Here is a 22,931-nt window from a genome sequence, read left to right on the forward strand (position 1 = left end):
TATTAAAACATCTCGACCTTTGGTCTCCATGGTATTTCTATCAGCTCGATCTCAGCTGCTCTCATGACGGTCTCTCAGCAGGGACACTGGGCCAATTTTGAGAGCTAACTTTGCATGTAGGCCTATTTATGAGCAGCGTGGTTAGGAGAGGGCTCCCTGCTACACATTTATCTTGGGGAACTTGACAGGCATGCTGTCAGACGTCTGCCTTTCATGAATTGGCAATGGATCTAATTTAGCAGCCTGAGAGGAGTGTGCAGGCTGGACAGAATGAGTTCACTCTGCATGTCAGGCTCCTGGCTTGTTGCACAGTGATCACTGGGCCGTGACAGTCTCCCATCCCTGCTGCGCCTTCCAGCCATAACCTTTGACCCCTCCCTCCATCTCTTCAGGCTGAGGTGAGCCGGGCGTCGGGGTAAAAGCCGGCGGCCGGCTGGCGACGGAGCGAAATCTGCGTCTGTCAAGGAGTCAGCCTGTCGGTGAAATCTATGATGCCTGCCGACCTTTTGTTCAACAGGCCGTGCCCACATCCCTGAAACAACTGTCAAGCGCATGATCGGACGAGCATGGAGGCCCCTTTTTACCTTCATCTCATCCCTCTATTGTAATATAGGCAGATTTCCCCTCAAACATCCCCTGTCTTGGCTTTTATTCAGTGTGTTCAGAGCCATGTCACAGAGGCTGGCAGGTCAGAGCCCGTTGCTGTGCAAAAATCTAGTCGTGCCATTTAAAGCGATATCCCATCTGAGTGTATCACAGACAGACACAGGGTGACGGTGCTGCAGATATGTTACAGATGTTTTCACCTGCAGATTCACACGTTAGTCGCCTCTCATTTCTCCAGTTTTACACCAGGACATACCTGCAGGATTTATGACATCACTTCTAGTCTGGAGCCAATCAGGGTCTAAACCTGTGAAACACTGTGACCAGGAAACAGCCGGTGTCCAGCTGTTATATTTATAAATATGAAATTCACTGAGCTTTAATTTGATTTTTTAAATAAATGTACATTTTGGTAGAAAAAAGTGAAAAAATATTAAAAGTATTTCTGTTTTATGTCTGAATGCCTCTTATCATGAATATCTATATAAAGTACCAGGTTTATGACAATCCAACAAACATTTTTCCTGCTCGTTTTCCAGTAATTTACAGAAAACAAGCAGAGTTTATGAGAAAAGACTGAGAACTAAACTTTTATTTTATTTACTTTTCAGCTCTATTTAATGAGGCTCATGTTGGGACCACAGCTTTACACAGTCCCAGATGTGACACTAGGTGGCAGTTGGTTAACACGACTGAGGAGCTGAGCCTGGCAGGTAAAGTCAGGAGGAGAGGACCAGGAGTGTGTTTTCCTGCTCTGATGATAGAGATGTATCAGCTCAGTGCTGTTATTGATTGGTCATTGATTGGTTCAGCACTAATAACTTTCTAAGTGGAGGAAGTGGAACTGAGAATGGACCTGTATTCATGCTCACAGTTCAGATGAATATTTGCACTATCCGGTGATTGATGATAAATTAGAAAACAGAAATGTAAACTCAGAGTCAGTCTGTCTGCACTGAACGAACATCTATACAGAAAATGTCTCCGAGTCATTTTTCACCTGCTAATCCTGTAGAACCATATTCAGTTAGATTTTCTCAAATGGAAAACATTCTGACACCAATAATATCAGATCAATTCATGTGACATGGGCCATTCTGCACAATGAGTACTTTTACTTTGGATACTTCAAGTACATTTGGATGATGGTACTTTTGGACTTTTACTGCAGTAACACTTTGAATGCAGGTTTTTTCCTCCGTAGTAGTACTACTGTTACTGCAGTAGAGGGTCTCAGTACTAACCCTGTCCACCATGTGGATGTTGTGCAGGTGTAACGTTGCATGCTAACATTAGCCAGTAAACAGTGTGTGAGGCTGCGGCTGCGTACCAACACTGACCTCAGCACAGCACGGGTCACCTGTTGGCCTGCTGCTCTAACTCACGTTCCACAAAACCACATGTCACCGGCTCAGGTCCCACACAGGATCCGTGTTCTGCACATCTTCCTGTTTCTCTGCACCTGCTGCTGTGGATTCTGTTCACACCCATCACAACGCTCGTGCTTTAGCAGCTGCACAAATCACACAAACACATGCAGGTTAGGGTCACGTGGCCCTTCGTGGTCAGTGGCCCCACGTCCTCCAACCTGCAGTCACTTCAGTCCTGGTTACGGTTCCAGGCTGGACTTGTGTGGCCAAACACACAAACACAGCAACACCCTGCTTCTGTCCTGCCTGTTTTTCTGTCTGGCTGTCTGAAGTCACAGCGTACACTGGGAACACTAACTGGTTCCAGCTCGGCCCACACTGAGCAGACTGTCTGCTCAAGGATCTCTGGAGCTGCTCATTAATTATGTTGAAGGTGAACTATGACTTGGGGATAGGTGGTTATGAAAATTTCATCAATCTGGTGAGTTGGGAGGGGGGACCAGCTGCTCCTGTCAGAGGCCACTTCTGGTGGACGGGCAGGGGGTCAGCGCAGGAGGACCGGTGGGTTGGGGGGGTCTGAGGTGGAGAGGAGGGAAATGTGTGTGTGTGTGTGTGTGTGTGTGTGTGTGTGTGTTCTGTAACTTACAGTATAATAAGCAGAGAGTCTGCTCTGCTTTTGTTACAGGCGTGCTTCAGTTTTGCCGCAGAATTCTCCTGAAACAGACACGACACAGATGCTGTGACGCTACTTCAGCTGTTTAATATTCAGAAACATTCTGTATCTGCAAATTAAAACATGCAAATACACATTTTGATTTGTCCAGGGCATACTGCTGGGACTACACATGGTAGGCCCTGGTTGTTTTGCAGGATCTGGCTGTTTAACATGGTCGGTTGTTGTCATTCTGGGTAATTTTTATAAGAAACAGCAAAAGGTCAGGAAAAGATTTTCTATTGTAGCTGGGCCTTACAGATCAGTCTGCTGTTATTCTGTGGTTCCTCAGACTCAAACCAACACTTTCTGACTAACCCTGCTCTGTGATTGGCTCGCCAGTCATCAAGCAGGAGGAAACAAGTCATTAGTTGGGGACTATTTTCAGCGGCGGATGAATCCACATTAGGTGTGTAGTGAGCATCAGTGGCAGCAGGACGTGTGTGTTGGAGTCTGCAGCTCTGAGGCCCAGAGGAAAGAAACAGAACAGGATCGTTTCAGTTTGTTGTTGGTTTGGTCTTTTCAACGTGGCTGTAATAAGAAAATCAGAGACGTCTGTTGTGTTTTGGTTTTTTATTACAGCAGATATTGTGACAAATGTGCTGTTAATGTGAATAACGATCTAAATAATGTGAAGTGAACTGTAGCAGTCGTTACATCCTCTGCGTACTGGTTGAATTTAGGAACAGTATTTAGCAGGGTGTGTTTGATTAGCACACCTGATGGTAACTGAGCCGTGGTGAAAAATGTGTGTGGGTATAAACCTGATTTGTGTGGTCGGTTTCTGTTCACTGAGGTCAATAATAAATAAAAACCCCTAAAAAGTCCTTGAGTCATCAGAGACCCCCCCCCCCCCCCCCCCACACACACACACACACACACACACACACACATCCACTGGCTTCCAAATCAGGAGGACATGTGACCTTCTGTGTCTGGGGTCACGCCCCCCTCCCCTCTGGAGCCGCCTCTGTGACAGACGTGTAAACAGATGCTGCCGTTGTTTGCTGTGACAGGTGATTATAGTTGGCACCGGTGCCAAGGCAATTAAACCCGGGGGCTGACAGCGCCATTTGGTGGGCTGTGATTTCGATGCCGCCAGAATTGTAGCAGCACGTTTTCGACTGCTAGGCCGAGGCCTCGAGCCTCGTTAATGTGAGCGGGAACACGCCGGACACAGAAGAACCAGCTCCTGTTGGTTTGATGTACAGTAATGAGACAGTTACTGATGGGTTTGGGGGGGGCGGCACTTAATCAGCCTTAGTGAACTGGGCGGGTCCAGGTTGTGTTTTTATTAATGACCCAGACTGTGAACAAAGATGGCCACCAGGGCTGAAGCCACTTTAAATCGATCGCCCCCTGGTGGCTGATTGTAGTATAGGCCATAGACTCCGCCCCCTCCATGTTATTGGATGAGGTGTTTTAGATGGAAGTTGTGTCACAGAAGGATAAATTTTATTAATGTTGGGTTTTCTGGTATAATGTCTGGTGGTGACGAGACATCCGTCTTTTCTACAGTCTGTGGTTTGTCATTCAGAACCATCCTGGGAGTCCAAGGCCTGCTGCAGAAACCGAGGCTTCATTTCCACGTCAGTTCAGGTGTCTCATGTCAGATAAGATCCAGAAAAGATTTGAGACTTTTCCTTTTCCACACGGCCACGTACCTGTGGCCTGGTCTAATCAGAAACGTGGCCTCAGTCTGTCTTTCCATGTAGATCAGGCTCCACTGAAGTCCAGGGGGGTGTGGCCATGCACCTGAAGCTGTCTGCTGATAAAAACACTAGAAGAAGAACTTGTGACCTACAACACTTTCAGTACAACACAAATGTTGGAGTTTTCTGAGGAAACTGAGGAACTGATTGGGTCCGACACAGTGGTTCCTAATAAACCGACCGGGTCTGACACAGGGGTTCCTGATAAACCGACCGGGTCCGACACAGGGGTTCCTGATAAACCGACCGGTTCCGACACAGGGGTTCCTGATAAACCAACCGGTTCCGACACAGGGGTTCCTGATAAACTGACTAGACGGATGTTTGAGCTTGTCCTCAGTCACTTCCAGACTTAGTTTCTTGTTGTTTGGCTCCTAAATTTGGACCCTGGCTCCACTGAAACTCAGAAACTCATTTAGGTCCAGGGGGCTCTTCTGTCTGGTCGGATTAAAATAAAACACCAGGGTTAGGGTGTTAATCTCAGCACGGCGGCTCCATTTGTCTCATGAGCAGTCCGACATTCCCGTGTAAGTTAGCAGGGAAAAGGTGACTGTCTGGCCCAGTGAGTGGAAGTTAAGTGAGATTTTAATGCTCAGACGTCTGAAAGTGTCACAGATGGAGCTGTGTGACTTTAATGAGCTGTGGCAGGCGACGTCTGGAAAATAAAAACCTTTGGATCATGTGAGATAAATCAGGCGAGATCACGTTAAGAGCACGTTTTAATTCCTCCTGAAAAGACAGGAGACATTTTGTCATTTCCGCACGTTACCAGGAAAACTATTTTGCTTTTCAAGCTTGGAAATGAAGTCAGTGGGTTAGTTTTTTTGCTTTCTAACTTCTAAACTATAATCTTCTTTTAAGCACACAGTCAAACTCCTCAAAGCCTCGCTGCAGCTAAAACAATGTTTAATCTGGGCCCCTGGGGGATCATGGAGGAGTGTTTTAAACGAGACGAGGGTGTCAATTAAGAAGAAACTTCAAAATGGAGGCGATTAAACTTTGAAATCTTTAAAATGCTCCCCGCTGAATTGTCTTCTTCGTGGAAAAGGTCGGCAAAGTGCGCAGCTTTATTCTGCAGCGAGCAGAGACGAGCGTGTTTATTTACTGTGCTGCTGTCAACACGCCGCCGTGCTCCACATCCAACCTGTCACATGGCTTCTGAAAACACACACCAGGAGGTGTCAACAACGGGACGCCACTCGTGTGAGAGGACGTTTAGGGAAGGAGACGCAGAGACGTGGAGGCACCTGGACACGTTGGAGGAAAAGCTGGTTTCTAATTCCAGTTGTGTTGACACACACACACACACACACACACACACACACACAAATTCATGTCCAGTCTTCAAATACTGCAGAGAAAATAACTGGATCTTATAGATTATGATGAACTTTCCTAAAGTGTTTCCACTTCATGATCTGTGAAGGAGACCTGGAGACTTAATGAGCCACAGAATCCAGGCCTGGACTTTTGGCCTCAGCTGTAGAACTGGAACTGGTCTCAGGCTTAAAGTGTGAAACATTAAAACCATGTGAACAGACAAGGTTGGTTCGAACAGCAGAACAACAAAATAAAAACGTCCAACTCTGAGCCCTGGTGTTTCTCCTGCTGAGAAGCAGAGGCTTGTTTGTGCATGAGAACAGTGTCTGTCAGATGTAAAGTGTGTTTGCAGCAGCTAAATATTCCGGACGTGAAGACCGTGAATGGATTCATGCAGCCTGTCAGTCCGTCTGGCTGCTGCACGTGTCTCAGCAGCTATAAATACGTCCGTCTGATACCCGGCAGCCCAAATGCATGTGGACTGTAATTGCCCCGAAGCATCTCAGCACAAACTTTCACACCCTCTCAACTTTAGCTGTCCTCCAAATTGCTGTTGACACTGTGGAGAAGCGTCTAATATCAATCTGTAATGGGTTCTGATGACAAACTACATGGTTGGAAGACCATGTAATCTCCTCTCAATTAATTAAAGCACACAGGGCTTTCCAGCCCATCGCCTGCCGGCCACGCTGCAGCAGCTGCCACTAAACGGCTGCACTCGCCTGCTGCTGTCAAGTGGAAAAGATTGAGCTGCTACGTGCAGGGGAAGGTGCTTAGCCGAGGCAGGCAGATGCTGCGAGTGTGAGTGTGTGTGTGTGTGTGTGTGTGTGTGTGTGTGTGTGTCCTCAGAAAACATCTGCACATTCACTCAGTTAATTACCTGCACCAGCTCCCCAGTCCATCAACACCAGTTCATCCAGTCTCCTGCACACACACGCACACACACACACACACACACACACGTCTGTGCAGCTGTGTTTGTGAGGACACTGTGACATAATGCACTGGCTCTTCATTTATAGAGATCAGACCTGAAGATTTGTTAAACATGTCGGCCCCCAAAGAACTGTGTGTTTCACGAGGACTGGACACTGGACCACGACCAGGCCCTCATTACCCTCAAAGGTGCTCGGTGGCACAAGGTCCAAGATGGCTGCTGGCTGAACCAACTGACTTCAGGCAACCTGGGATAGAATAAAAATATCCTGCGCTCCTTCTAGACTTTCCTCACAACACTGGACCCAATACGTCAAGAAAACCTTTGCTGCTGGTCCTTTAATCATCACAGCTAAATATCCGACTCCGTTACCTGAACCTGGTTCTGACCTTTGACTTAGGATTTTAACGCGGCACAAACAGTCCTGGCAGAAAAAAACCTGAACTTGAGGCGTATAAATGTCATTTGTAGGCGACGGCACAAAACAAACGATCCACAAATACTTCGCTTTGTGTTTTAGAGACAGTTTCTTCTCCCTCAATGTCCTTTCACTTCTCTGCTGCTGTTTGACTTTCACACCAGTGGTTATTTCGTCAGAGGGAATATGATTTGTTTCCCCGGCTGGACGTCTTGTTCTGTTTTCGCTCGTCCTCGTCTCTCGCTCCTAAACTCTCAAACCGAGCAGACGACTATCTTCGTTTCTTTTTTCTCTCTTAAATCGCAGTGCGGGTTTTCTCCTTGTAATTAAAATGCGAGGAGTCTGCAGCTTTACTCCAGCTTTGATAAGAGCTATCAGTTTGGAGTTACTTTGGCTATTGATTTGATTAAGAGGCTTATACATTGTTTAATGAGTTTTCCACTCCACTGCTCTCCTTCTAATCAGGCACACTGCCAGGTCCCGGGATCCCTCTCTCCCCTGCTGCCTGTCCGGGTGTCTCTCGCCCCGGATGACGCTCAGGCTGCGCTGGTGTTGAAATCAATGGAGCAGTTTTCTCTCTGTTTAAAAAGACCCATGTTCTTATTCTGTGAACTTTTCACTGCATCACATATGAACTGAGATTAGATCATTGTTCCAACTGTTCTTTTAGTTTTGCAGCTAAACTGACATGGAAGTTTAATCTCCAGTCACATGACACATGAAAAGTACTTGTTTTGATAAGTGAAACATCCAGATCAACAGAAAAGGAAATGGTCACTTGTTAAATGTGTTGAAACATGTCCATGGACCAACCATGAAGACAATGTACTGAGAACAGCCCTGATCTGCACTGGGCCTTTTTAAAGGCCCCTGTTTTCTTGTTGACGTCACAGACTGCCCTGCAGGTCGTCTGTGCAGCAGCTTATTACTGTTATTAATTGCTCCGCGTTTAACCGAGGTCCTCGTAGGACTTTCTGAGGCCTCCTGGACCTGCCAAGGCCTCCAACAAACCGGCCTTTACACAAACAGTCCCGTAAGCGAGCCATTTTTAGCTCTGCTAAATCACGTAGAGTTCACAGTGAGGTGTCAGATGTAAATGTGAACAGAAATAAGACAGCGAGGCTCCTCTGCTGACATTATCCCTGCACAGAGGAGATCACCTCAGCCAAAACGCCGTGAAGAATAATAGGAATAATATTCTCATTTGAGGAGAGGATCTCTAAGTACATATATAATGCAGGGAATCGTTCTCAGCACTCTAAGCACCTCTGTTATGAAAATGGGCCTCGCTCAATCTCCTGCATGATTGACAATTATAGCTGCATAATTCTGCCGGTCGTCCCTCCGTCTCCTCTGTCACTCTGCCAGGCCCGAGTGACAGCAGACAGATAAATATGTCATAAATCATGGCGGCGGGCTCCCAGGGCTCTCTGGGGACTAATCTCCCTGTGCCTCGCCAGGCCACTATTCATCATTAGATGGAGAGTCACTCACAGCCTCTTTACCGAGTCGGGGGAGGCGGCGGCTCAAACGGCGGGAACAAAGCCACAAACCGCCACTGCCAATAACCCAGCATTAAAGATGAGATTGCCTGCCTTCTCTCCCTCCTCCTCCTCCTCCCGTCCTTATTTTTTCCTGCAGAGAGATAACTCGATTTGATGTCGACAGCCTCCCTTTTTTCTCCCCAGCCTCCAAGTGGGGCCGGTGTCAGCCACTGTTAGCCTCGTGAGTTATTAGCAGCCTTCAGCTCCGGCGCTTCTCGCTGTCACTTTCGTTAGCCGTGGCTAGCCTGACAGTTGCAAAGTTAATTAGCCTCGCTAATGGGAAGCCAGTGTTTGGCCGGATGTGACATTTGAGGTGTGTGAGAGAGAAAACAAACAAATCAAGCATTTCATTAGTGGACTGTGACAGCTCCTCTCTGAGCTGCACAGGCCCGTTGTTTGTTTTCAGCCTGTAATCAACTTCTAACTGCTTTTCTCTGCTTTCTGCACCAGCTGCCGCACAATCTTTACTCCCTCCACTTATTAACGCCAGCCGCCCCCTCCCTCTGGATGTAACAACAAACACATTAATAATTTATCGATGTAACGGCTCGGAGCAGAGACACGAGCTGGATAATGATCAATGGGGCCTGAAGGCTCAGCGCCGTGTGACCAGCCTGATTATATTTGCTCCTCCGCTGTTGTCAGCTCCTGTCACTCGGGCGGTAATGAGAGCAGGGGACACCTCCAAATATTACCTGCCCATCGGGGGGGGGGGCGCTGAGAGTAATTACACAGCCGAGGTGGTGACAGGAAGTGAGTGACACCGCCCCGGCGTGTTCACAGCACTGGACTCACAACGTTGGTGCAGCAAACATACTTCAGTGACAAACATCGGTGTCAGTACCTCCAGGTCCTCTGACCAGGACTGAGATGAGACAGGGAGTCCCCCTAACAGCACTGACAGAGTCCTGAGGTTCACCAGGACTCAGAGGAGAAAACCAGTCCTGCCCAGCCTCAACACAGAGACAAGCCCAGAAAACTTGGGCTTAAAGCTGCTCCCCATCAGGCCTCTAGAGGGTCTAAACAAAGCCCCACCATAAGCCCCTCCTCCCCGCTCTTTGCCCCTCCCATCCTGTGAACTACAGATGCCTGGTGGGGACAAAGTGTCCAGTCCAAAGCTAGACTATAAGTAAGGAGTAAACGTGTCAGTCCAGTAGACGCTCTGGTTCCTGCTAACGTGGCCCAAAGCCTTCAGCAACAAGTGACAGTGAAAAACATCAATAAAAGTGAATATGAGCATAAAATGCTGCAGTGATGACACTAAACTTCATTTGTACTTGGAATCAGCTTAAAGCCTGTTCTATGTTTATGCAAATGAATATGTTTGACTGCTGGGAAGCTAATTCATCCAATATAATTCCATGAGAATCTTGTCCGGCTGCAGCAGCTAAACAAGCAGCGCCCCAGAGGAGGAAACATGACAAATAACAAGAGTTTCTGCTGTTTTTGTGGATTTGCATATAATCTGGAGCTGGTATCTCAGTAAGTGATGTACTGAGGCCTGGAGCTTCATCCCCTGACCCCAGCGAAGGCCCAACATAATGTTACGCTTTGTCACAGACAGAAGAATTAGAGTAAAACACGGCACCCTGGTCCTCTGCTGGAGCACATTTTCATGATAATTAGTGTGATTTCCCTAATCGTGTTCCCTGCGTTTGTAGCGTAGAGTGAACAGAGCTCAGATCTGCTAGTTAACCGCTCTGAAGTGACTCTGCCTCATTGCCCATGATGCTGCTGGCTCGATGAGGGTATAAATCAAATGACGGCTAATTTACCTCAGAGAGGGAGCGGAGTCAGTCTGGCTGACACGATAATAAGTGGAAACGAGGCTTCGGATCGCCATCACAACATATATCTTTCAAATGTAAATAACAGGCAGGGGGAGTGCGGTGCCATACGCTGCCTTCATGCAACATTAGCTGCTGCTCCCTGAGCTCGGCCTCAGTCAGGACTCACCGCAGAGACGCTTACACATCAGCAGACATCTGCGTGCTCCGATAACTGGCGGCTATTAACACTGTCAGCGTTAAATATGCAGCCTGTGAACTGAGCTGTAGGCCTGATGGATGCACCGGGCCGCTAACAATAACCTGTGGCAGCAGGACGGGAGGAAGTCCTGTGAGGCTTACCTGAAGTAAAACCACCAGGACAACACTGTAAAATTACTCTGATACAAGGAAATGTCCTGATTTCCAGACCAGTGGACTCTTGGTTCCTTCAGAGCCTGTAAACAGTGACGGCCGTTCTCAGTGTCTGGAGCTGGTTTTTGGAAACAGACGGGCCTCCCATTGTTGGTGAGGAAGAACCACGTGAGCCAGAGCAGCAAAGTATGAGTTAAATGCACCAACTACCTTCCACTACATTACTGTGAGTACTCTACAGTCAGTGCTACCTGTAGTCTGCAGTAAAGTAAAATATGAGCGTTGTACTGCAGCCAAAACTGCAGTACTTTCCTCTATGATGTAGTGAAGTAAAAGTATTTTGTTGTGTTTCAGCTGTGACCTCATGTGATCCGTGCTCCTGTCACATCTCCCCTCCGCTGATAAATTCATCTGACTGCTAATTAATCAGAGAGGAAGAACAATGAAGCCGGGCAGGAAGTGAGTCTGCAGAAACACACGGTCACCTCTTCCCTGCCTGCCACAGCCCGGCGTGGGCCATTTATTTCTTTATCTAATAGAAAATAATGACACAGGCGGCGTTTCCTGCTGCTTTGGCAGCGTGTGGAGGCCTCCAGGGGGAATAAGGAACACACAAACATAATAAGCATAAAGAACGCCAGCGGCGGTCTGTCCGGCTGAGAGGGATGGCGAGCTTGTTGCTTATCAGAGCTCTATAAATCTCTGAGCCTCAGCCTGAGATGAAGCCAGTTATCACAGCGAGGCAGAGGCCATGAGACTGCTGCCTGACAAAGACGCCCATCACAGACTGTGATTTATAGATGGACGTGGGTGAGAGCAGCTATTTAGAGAGACAAGATGCAAGGAAATGGGAAAATAAAGGAATTAAAGGAAAAGAGTGTGAATGCAGAAGGTGGTGGGAGGGTCCACAGAGGTTTGGATGGTGGAGCTGTGTTATCATGGAGCTTAAAGGCTTTTTAATAACCTGCACTCTGACAAACTGCAGCAGCTACAGGCAGGACTCAACACCAGCACCTGACTTTGTACTTCAGAGGGAAACAAGAAGAGGAATGACAAGATCCCAGTTAAAGCAGGTCCAGACTGCTCTCAGGGGTCACTTTATTAGGCACACCTCTACAGTCTGAACATTGGTGTCTGCTGCACTGGAGGTGTTCCTAATATTCTGACCACCTGTACAGTAGCACATTTCTGACTTTGTCATAAATGGATGAATTAATTACTATTGTACCTAATAAAGTGGCCACTGTGTATATAAAGTATTTCAAATTAGAAGTATATAAGGTAGTTAACGTCAGCTACCCAGCAGTATATAAAGTACTTCAAATTAGAAGTATATAAGGTAGTTAACGTCAGCTACCCAGCAGTATATAAAGTACTTCAAATTAGAAGTATATAAGGTAGTTAACGTCAGTTACCCAGCGGTACATAAAGTACTTCAAATTAGAAGTATATAAGGTAGTTAACGTCAGCTACCCAGCGGTACATAAAGTACTTCAAATTAGAAGTATATAAGGTAGTTAACGTCAGCTACCCAGCGGTATATAAAGTACTTCAAATTAGAAGTATATAAGGTAGTTAACGTCAGCTACCCAGCGGTACATAAAGTACCTCAAATTAGAAGTATATAAGGTAGTTAACGTCAGCTACCCAGCGGTACATAAAATACTTCAAATTAGAAGTATATCAGGTAGTTAACGTCAGCTACCCAGCGGTATATAAAATACTTCAAATTAGAAGTATATAAGGTAGTTAACGTCAGCTACCCAGCGGTATGCAAAGTACTTCAAATTAGAAGTATATAAGGTAGTTAACGTCAGCTACCCAGCGGTATATAAAGTACTTCAAATTAGAAGTATATAAGGTAGTTAACATCAGCTACCCAGCGGTATATAAAGTACTTCAAATTAGAAGTATATAAGGTAGTTAACGTCAGCTACCCAGCGGTATATAAAGTACTTCAAATTAGAAGTATATAAGGTAGTTAACGTCAGCTACCCAGCGGTATATAAAGTACTTCAAATTAGAAGTATATAAGGTAGTTAACGTCAGCTACCCAGCGGTATATAAAGTACTTCAAATTAGAAGTATATAAGGTAGTTAATGTCAGCTACCCAGCGGTATATAAAGTACTTCAAATTAGAAGTACATAAGGTAGTTAACGTCAGCTACCCAGCGGTACATAAAGTACCTCAAATTAGAAGTATATAAGGTAGTTAACGTCAGCTACCCAGCAGTATATAAAATACTTCAAATTAGAAGTATATAAGGTAGTTAACGTCAGCTACCCAGCGGTACATAAAGTACTTCAAATTAGAAGTATATAAGGTAGTTAACGTCAGCTACCCAGCGGTACATAAAGTACTTCAAATTAGAAGTATATAAGGTAGTTAAAGTCAGCTACCCAGCAGTATATAAAGTACTTCAAATTAGAAGTATATAAGGTAGTTAACGTCAGCTACCCAGCGGTACATAAAGTACCTCAAATTAGAAGTATATAAGGTAGTTAACGTCAGCTACCCAGCGGTATATAAAATACTTCAAATTAGAAGTATATAAGGTAGTTAACATCAGCTACCCAGCGGTACATAAAGTACTTCAAATTAGAAGTATATAAGGTAGTTAACATCAGCTACCCAGCAGTATATAAAGTACTTCAAATTAGAAGTATATAAGGTAGTTAACGTCAGCTACCCAGCGGTACATAAAGTACCTCAAATTAGAAGTATATAAGGTAGTTAACGTCAGCTACCCAGCGGTATATAAAATACTTCAAATTAGAAGTATATCAGGTAGTTAACGTCAGCTACCCAGCGGTACATAAAGTACTTCAAATTAGAAGTATATAAGGTAGTTAACGTCAGCTACCCAGCGGTACATAAAGTACTTCAAATTAGAAGTATATAAGGTAGTTAACGTCAGCTACCCAGCGGTACATAAAGTACTTCAAATTAGAAGTATATAAGGTAGTTAACGTCAGCTACCCAGCGGTATATAAAGTACTTCAAATTAGAAGTATATAAGGTAGTTAACGTCAGCTACCCAGCGGTACATAAAGTACCTCAAATTAGAAGTATATAAGGTAGTTAACGTCAGCTACCCAGCGGTATATAAAATACTTCAAATTAGAAGTATATCAGGTAGTTAACGTCAGCTACCCAGCGGTATATAAAATACTTCAAATTAGAAGTATATCAGGTAGTTAACGTCAGCTACCCAGCGGTATATAAAGTACTTCAAATTAGAAGTATATAAGGTAGTTAACATCAGCTCCAACATTAAAGTGATCAACACAATAATCAATAATTAGAATCAATAATATCAGATCCATTCATGGGAAATGGGCCATTCTGCACAGTGAATACTTATATTTTGGATATTTCAAGTACATTTGGATGACGGTACTTCTAAATACTTTTACTGCAGTAACATTTGGAATGCAGGACTTTTACTTGGAACTCTGTGGTATTACTACTGATACTGCAGTAAAGGGCCCAGTACTTGCTCCAGCTGAACACAAAATGCTGAAATGGTTCTGTGCTCTCGTCCTGAAGATTCTTCTTTAGACAAAGAGCCTGAAATCTGTTTGTTCTTTGGTTCTTCCCTGAGAACCTAAAGAGACCAGGTCTGTTTTCTTCCTTCTCAGTGGAAATTCAGTTGTTTTTTTTTTCTGTCTCCTTTATTCTCTCGGCCTTTTGAATTATTCCGTCTGCTCGCTGAACATCTGGATGAGAGCAAACTGTAAACTGGAAAACAATGACTGGATTTTACTTTGAAAGTCTGACAAATGTTTTTATCTCTGATGTTTTAGTGGTTTTTTTTATTCTCAAGAAACTTCTTGGGTTCTTCAGCAAAATGAACTTTGTCATGTTTTAGCGTGGAGGTGCTAAAGGCCTGAACTGAGCAACGTCTTTCCCACTTTATACGATTTGTCCCGACATCGTGACGCTTTCTCACTTTGCATCTAACGGCACTTCAGACCGGTTTTGCTTCTGCTTCCTGACTGAGACGGCCTGAACATGTTTGCTTCAAAGCAACGATGCTGGATAAAGATTTGTTTTCCTCTGACAACAATTATTCATCAGATGCTAATTTTATTTGACAGGTTCCTTAAAGGCAGCAGAAACGAAGGGAACGTACGTGAGCTGTTTGATTCCCTCTGCCAGAGAAATGCGATTGATCAGGAGGAAACCGGCCTGTTCCCGCGTCGGCTGTTTTCAGCGCAGCGGCTGACGAGAGGTCAGCGTGTTCACGACAAATCGAGGCCTTATCTACCTGAAATCCAGAGACATATTGTTCTTTAGTAGGACTTGTACGTACTCGGCACAGGTGACATTTGTCACAGCAGCATCGTCTACATGAGAGAGGCTGGTTTATATATAAACAAGATTTTTGTAGAGACAAAACAAACAAAACGCAGAATGAAAGACTCAAAAACGGACAAGAAAAACACTAAATTGCAGACAAGGAACGATGAGGAACAAGAAGCCACAGAGCCAAGACTGAGGTTTAATAGGTGAGTATTTAAAAGGAGCTGCACCCAGAGGCTCATCATATCAGCCCTGTGCATCTTCCTGTGTGAATGTTTTTCACAGCACCGCATCATCTGCACACGGATCTCCACTAATCTCCTCAGCCATAGTTTCCCTTTATCTTTATTATCGCACTGTGAAATCCATCTGATAAAACCGCTCAGTTGGGCGAGAACATAAAAGCTTCCTTTCTCCCAAATGTGTCCGAGTTTCTTACTATATTTCCAGCAGCAGACATTTGTTTGTTCTTGTTTTTGATTGTTTTTAATCCTGCGATTTATTTTTTAAATCACTTTGTCCATATTTAAGAGTCTTTAAAGTCTGATCACAGATTTTAAGAAAACCAACACAGATTATTTCTTACAGAACATTCATATGGCAGAGGTGATGTGTCCAGCATCCGGCCCCTAAACCTGAGAGCTGAATCGTGACCCACGTGCTACAGCAGAAATATGAGCGGCCTCAGGTATGGACTCACCTCTTTCAGACAGCGGCCTCTCCTGTTGGCTTCTCATTTATTCATGTGGTCTGTGAGCAGCAGTGTGAATCCGTGGTCCCGTGGATGAGGTCATGAAATATTCACCCAGACAATAAACACTCCCAGGACGGGCCGGAGGAGGAGGAGGAGGAACATGGGGATGAAGCAAAACAGAGAAAATACATCCTGTTTTTTCCAGGAAGCATTAAAGAAAAACAACAGTACACATTCCCTTCACAATAAGACCTGCCTGTAAACACAAATAAATCGACGCAGGGAAAAACAAGCACTAAAATGTGCTTATGTTCGATTTGAAGCCTGAGGGATGATGCTGTTATCCAGAGCGACTTCCACTGTAAGAACAGGATGTTTGGAAAAACACATTAAAGGACCATTCCCATCATTTTCCACCAGCTGTTCAGGGACACGGTCTGAATATCACCACTGTCACAAACAATAAACAGAAAAACAAGACAAACAATGAGGCAAGAGGAAGAATTGAAAGTGTGAGTTTGGACCTTCTGACCTTATCTAAGGACTGATGGATTTTTGGAGTTTGTATAAAAAAAACTAGTCTATTTGCTCTGTTCAGCCCCTGGAGCTGGTTTTTGGAAACAGATGGGCCTCCCATTGTTGGTGAGGAAGAACCATGTGAGCCAGGTCAGCGGTGTGGGTCCCTGCTGGGTTTTTAATAGTTTTTGGACAACAATGGAGGTCTACGGCACAGACCCATAAGCTGAACCAGGTTCTGGATTCACTGGTGCTGTCGGTCTCTGGATGGGATCTGGACTCAGTGACACACAGACTTAATAAGCGGCTGCTGCCTGTAAGAACTAAAACCAGCTGCACTGATGGACTGGCAGGTGATGGGCAAAAACTGAAATAAATAAATAATGTGAATCTGCCAAATTAGCAGATAAAACCCAGTGAGCAGCAGAGAATTGACTGGCCGGGTCTTTAAACTTCAGTAATCACTCTGATTGAAGCGTGAGGCTGCCTTGAAACGACATTAGATATGGAGGTTTTCAGGATCTCATGGTGGATTTCTGCTTTTGTCTCCTCTGAGAGATTCGTCCTTTCAGACTGAAGACATGAGCCAATGACAGCGTAACACACACACACACACACACACACACACAGTGCAGACATGTTGTACCTGTGCACAGAGAAAAGTGTCTCCACAAAGACAGTCGGATATAAACATTCGAACCACGTCACCTGATCTGAGCTGTTTGCTGTGTTTCACTGTAACGTCTTATCTGACTTTTAGGTTTTTGGTCTTTTCGCTTTTGGGTCATTTTCCCTTCTGGTGTTGTCGTGGACGGATAAAGCAGCAATGGGCCTCTGGGAACAGATATGTGAGACCTGGCCTTGATTGACAGACAAAGTCATTCTGAAATAAAAGTCATTTGGAAATTTAAAACAAGGGTTTTGTATAAAACGTCATGAAAATGTGCAAATTCATCCAAGTAATCAGTCATTTCATAACAGCCTGTTTATTTAATTTGGAACACTTGGGGGCTCTTTAAGCCTCTGATGGGCCGACACAGACCACACCAGTTTGACCAGTTTCCATCCCGACCAGAACTCGTCAGCTTGGCATTTGAGGCTGTGGGTAAGCTGGTTACTGGAGTCCTGTGCCATAACATAAAACTCCTTCCTGACCTGATCTTGACAAAGACTTACTGCTGAACTCGAATTAAAGGCGGACAGGTGGGCAGATTTACATCCCTGCGTTCACACCAAACCACTGGCTGCCATCGCTGAGCGGCGCCCTGCACCGCGGCTCGGCCTCTAATGGTTCCCTAATACAGCCCCAGTCCCAGACGAACCCAGAAACCTCCAAAGTGCAGTAAACATTTATGAGAGATGACAGGCGAAAATGAAAGCGCTTATAGCGTCAATAGGAGAGTAATCAGTGCTCCATTATGCTCCGCTCGGCCTGTGTGGATAATGCTCACTGAAATGCCTCCTCATTCATCTGTGGGTACGGCGGTTGTTGGGATGATTAACGCCTGAAACCTGCCATCTGTATGGAAATGGAAGCACAGGTTGGTTTTATGTAAGCAGACATTAGCACGGGCTGCGGGCAGGTGGTGGCGACTGGATGGTGGAGGCAGGAGACAAGTGGATCTGAGGACCGTAACTCTCAGGGCTTCACCTTCTGATCTGAGAGCAGGCAGCGACAGGAACTTCGTAGGTGGTTTGGCTGAGTTACTTCCTGAAGTATCTCTGAACGTTGACTCTTCAGCTTCAGTCCAGGTCAGCAACTGTTGGTCATATTAGAGTATGTTAGACAGGATGTGTTGCAGCACTGAGGTGGAAAACTCCACACCTGTTGTAACCATAACTCACCTCTGATACGACACCTGTCAGCTCTGGCAGCAACATGCTAATGCTAAAGGAGGCTACAGAGAGTTAGCCCCACACACCAGAGACTCTAACTCTAACTTTGCTCTCTGAGCTAATGGCTAATTCTGCTGTCTGAGCTAACGGCTAAAATGCTCTCTGAGCTAAGCTAATGGCTAACTCTGCTGTCTGAGCTAACAGCTAACTCTGCTCTCTGAGCTAAGCTAACAGCTAACTCTGCTGTCTAAGCTAAGCTAATGGCTAACTCTGCTGTCTGAGCTAACAGCTAACTCTGCTCTCTGAGCTAAGCTAACGGCTAACTCTGCTGTCTGAGCTAAGCTAATGGCTAACTCTGCTGTCTGAGCTAACAGCTAACTCTGCTCTCTGAGCTAAGCTAACGGCTAACTTGCTCTCTGAGCTAAGCAAATGGCTAACTCTGCTGTCTGAGCTAATGGCTAACTCTGCTCACTGAGCTAGCGGCTAGCTCTGCTGTCTGAGCTGACAGCCAGCTCTGCTCTCTGAGCTAAGCTAATGGCTAACTCTGTTGTCTGAGCTAAGCTAATGGCTAACTCTGCTGTCTGAGCTAACAGCTAACTGTGCTCTCAGAGCTAACAGCTAACTCTGCTCTCAGAGCTAACAGCTAACTCTGGTGTCTGAGCTAAGCTAACGGCTAACTTGCTCTCCAAGAAGGTTTGTGTTGAACTGTATTTGTTTACAGAAATGAGAAAAGAAAGTTTGAAATAAAAATGAAATTCCTGCAGGCTGGTTGGATACTGTTACTAATACTAATATGTGTGAACGATTCTGAATTTCCCCCATGGGAAGGAATAAAGCACCTATCGATCTATCGCTCTATCTATCTATCTATCTATCTGTCTATCTGTCTATCTATCTATCTGTCTGTCTGTCTGTCTGTCTGTCTGTCTGACGAGTTATGAAAGCAGTGAAATGTGGAACACCATGCAGCAGCTTAGCGTATTTACATGAATTAATTTATTTATTTACCAGAGACCTGATGCTTCAGCCTCTCTCTGGAACACAATCCTGTTCCTGCCGAAAGCTTCAGTGTGTCTATGAGCAGCAGAGACAGAACTGATGCTGAGATGGATTCCACCTTCGTGCCCAGCCGTCAGACCGTCAGGTCATCCCTAAGCCGATGTCAGGGTCTCGGTTAGTTCACCTCCCCCTCCGCCCTCAGAGCACCAGCCAAAGTCTCCACTGGAGTCTCATCCATGGAGCTTACTACTGTAATTAAATCATTAAATTCCCGTCTATGCTTCACAGAGCCGACCCAAATTGACTTCCCACCAACCTCATTTTCTATTTGAACACCAAATAATGATTTTCTGCCAGTCTAATTACAAAGCTCAACATCTGATCAAGCCGGCATCCGGTGGGGGAATTATCATACAGGGCCGGCATTAGACCTCATTACCAACTTGAGTGCAAAATTATTACATCTTGTAATTGGATGGGGATATTTATCAACAGTGTTGGCCTGGCCGCTCAGTCGCTGCTCTGTAATCACATGCTCGACTGAGCCGCTCACTTTGCCAACGCTGGGAAAACAAAGAGGAGTTTAACCGATCTTTAACCCGAAATAACACTGAGGAGGAAACGCTTCCTAACATCCATCACCATCACGCCGAGGTCACAGGGTGGGTCAGTGCTGGGCCTGGTTTGGGCTCTTATCAATAACGTCATGTTACAAAGACTCCTAATGGAGGTTTCAATTTGCCATTTCATTTAATGGAAACGGTTGTAAATCGATGTCTTGTACAGAGTGTGAATTAGGTTGAAATACAGAATCCACATACATGTCACTAATTCATGGTGATTCAAGAACAGTCCAGCATCCGAGGTTTGAAAACCCACAGCTGAACAGCATCACAGAAAATTCCTGTCAGCTCACTTCAACAGCGTTTTCCAGTGCAGTCATATTAGTCGTAGCTTTATATGTATTTAATAACTATAGCAGATCCATACATCCAGACTGAAGTTAGATTCATGTTATATCTTCATATGTGCTTGGCTATCAGACAGGCTTATGGGTAATGGAGTTTTTCTGGTCAGGATCAGCCTCACTAAGGGGATGCTGATCTCAAAGCTGTGATGAGCTGTTCCTGCTTCACACAAACTATTTCTGTCATGTTTCATTAACATTGAAAATGTGTTGAGAAGAGAACAGATCACATGTCCACCCTCGCTTTTACCTCCACCATTGAGCGTGGGCGTTCACAGGTAGTTCAGTAACAGGAAGGAAGGAAGGAAGGAAGGAAGCTGTTATTTAGGGAGAGCGAGAGCAGCACATAGACATTGATGTTGAGAAGTGAAGGGTCTGAAAGGATCCGGTCTAGATGCTGGAAAGCTAAGGTTGAGGCTGTCGTTGCTAGATACACAGCTAAAGGTACAGCAGCCAAGGACCGAGTCAGGGAAGGTATCATCGTTGGTCAAACTGGGGAAGGTGGGGATCCAAGCAGAAGTGATGGAGAAACAACAGGAAACAGTAGTAATAGCAGGAATTGGAGGAGCTTCATAAACTCTGGATTTCAGACGTAGACACACAACCTGCTGCACAACCTCAGACATTCCCTCAGAAGATGAAGATGACACTGAAGATTCCCTGCTGGACGGCAGCATGAAGAACATCAGGAGGACGTGGTTTTGATTCAGCAGCCTGACGTCTTCTCCACCATCTCAGTTTGTTCCACTGTCGAAAAATGAAGTTGTCTGATATTTTCTGTGGCATCATATCTTCACTGAGTCCTGACTCTGTCCCATATGGGAGCAGCTTGAGGGCGTCATATTGTGCACTAATGGTGTCCAGGCCCGGTCGTCCTCTTTAATCAGCGCTGCCTGTCAGGCCGCTGCCTGCAGCTCATTAAGAGCCTCGCTCCTGGCTCTCTGCAGGCCTGCTGGGCACACCTTTACACAAGAAAACACATCGCTCCATGACTGCAGCAGCCAGCGCCGCTGACTGACAGCCCGTCTGCAGCGCTCTGCTGTGAAGCGTTTCAGAGTTTGTCTGAGTTCAGCTCCGTGAAGGAGCTGGAGAATGCCACCAGGATGGAGAGCAGGGTCTCACTGATGAACACAATCACTTAGGCTTGTAACCAGTGTGATGACTGACACCGTTAGCGCTGAGATGTTGTGACACACACCTGATCAGAACCATGTTCCCTTTTTACACTGATGTGCCAATAATTGCTCTTACCAGGTACACAACTATCTAGAACCAAGACAATTATTCAAACAAAAATGACACCGTGGCCAACTGCACCAAAGGAGGTGATCCATCCCGATCCTCGAGAAGGCGACGGAGGTTCATTAGAGCTCAGGGCCACAGAGGGAAACAAACATGCCTGAGTGAAGAGCTGCAGCTTTTGGAACTGACCCCAAACCAAAGGGCTCTTTGACACTTGGATGAAGGCTTGTGATGTTGGGTCAGATGAATGTTCCAGCTGTTAAGTAGCTGCTGATGGTTCCATGTTCGATTTCAACATGTTCAGGCGATTTCTCACCAGGTTGCGTTAGAGCCTGGTCCACACTGAAGCTGTTCACTGGTTCTTTTAGTAGCTCGTTCACGTTTCTAAACTGGATGCAAACATAAACAAACCTGAGTGTAGTCTGACCTATTTTTAATTCAACATAAGATCAGTCCATACACTTCTCCTTAAAACAGTACAGTCATTGGAATAGAGGCCTGAAACAAAAAGCAGACGTGACACCAAAGGTTTGGTCAGAGACCTCCCCAGGACTGGTGAAAAATGTGTTTGGTGTATTAAGGAAGACATGCCTGCAGCTTCAGGTCCTCACATGGACAGATCCCTGCACAGACAAAGGCGTCATTGTTCTGAGGCTGCAGGCAGGAGCGCATCAGAGCGCTGCTGGCATCGCATTCACTGTCTCAACCTTTGATGTGGCTTTTCAGCTCATTAGGCCTCATTTCCCACTGACTGGGCGTCATGGTGACAGCCGTTTTGGGCCGAACAATGACCCGGCGACGAGTTAATGGCAGTGTTCTCATTCTCAGGCTTTAAGTCGTCTGTGCTGCGCTGACACGGCCTCGCCGGCCGGCCTCTTTTCAGGCTTTGTGAGAGCTGACAGCTGTGGAAAAACATCAGGGTCAGAGTTCGCCAGGGCCGAGGAGAAGTTCAGAGGTCATCACATTGTTGTCCCATTGAGGAGGAGGAAACTGAAGGGCCCATAGGCATCACTCACCCCTCCTCCCTCCTTCCCATCCTCCCTCTTTGTATCTGACTCCCAGTGGCCACTTGGCCTCTGAAAAGGGTCCATTCTGATGTGCTTTGTGGTTAAATAGCTGTTGATTAGCTGTGGCAGTGGTTTCTTGGTAGGAACTGATGCCACTGCAGCTATTTGCTCCTGATCAAGGAGGTCATGACCGAGGCTCTGTGAGCAGAGGCCACTCACTGTAGGTCTTAGGCTCATGTGGGGACTAGTGGACATACTGGTAATTCTGAAATGACCAGACTGATCCTTTAAACAGAGAATATGATTAACTGGAGGATCCTTCACATCTCCATGGTCTCTCAAACACAACTGGGACAGCGATATTAACAGGTTGATAATGATAATAACACTGGAATTGATGGATCAATGATGGATGGATGGATGATGGATGAACGTGCATGTGTGTGCACTGTGCGTCCCCATTAACCACAACGTTGCGTACGCTCAACGGTCTTTGGTCACACAGCGACCGATCGGCGAGCGCTGTGCTAATTTCCACATTAAGCGGAGCGACAGTTTGTTATTAGACTGGACGTGTGTCCTCCACCAGCCTTATTAAGGCAG

Source organism: Mastacembelus armatus, chromosome 6, assembly GCF_900324485.2.
Source record: "Mastacembelus armatus chromosome 6, fMasArm1.2, whole genome shotgun sequence".
NCBI lineage: Eukaryota > Metazoa > Chordata > Actinopteri > Synbranchiformes > Mastacembelidae > Mastacembelus > Mastacembelus armatus.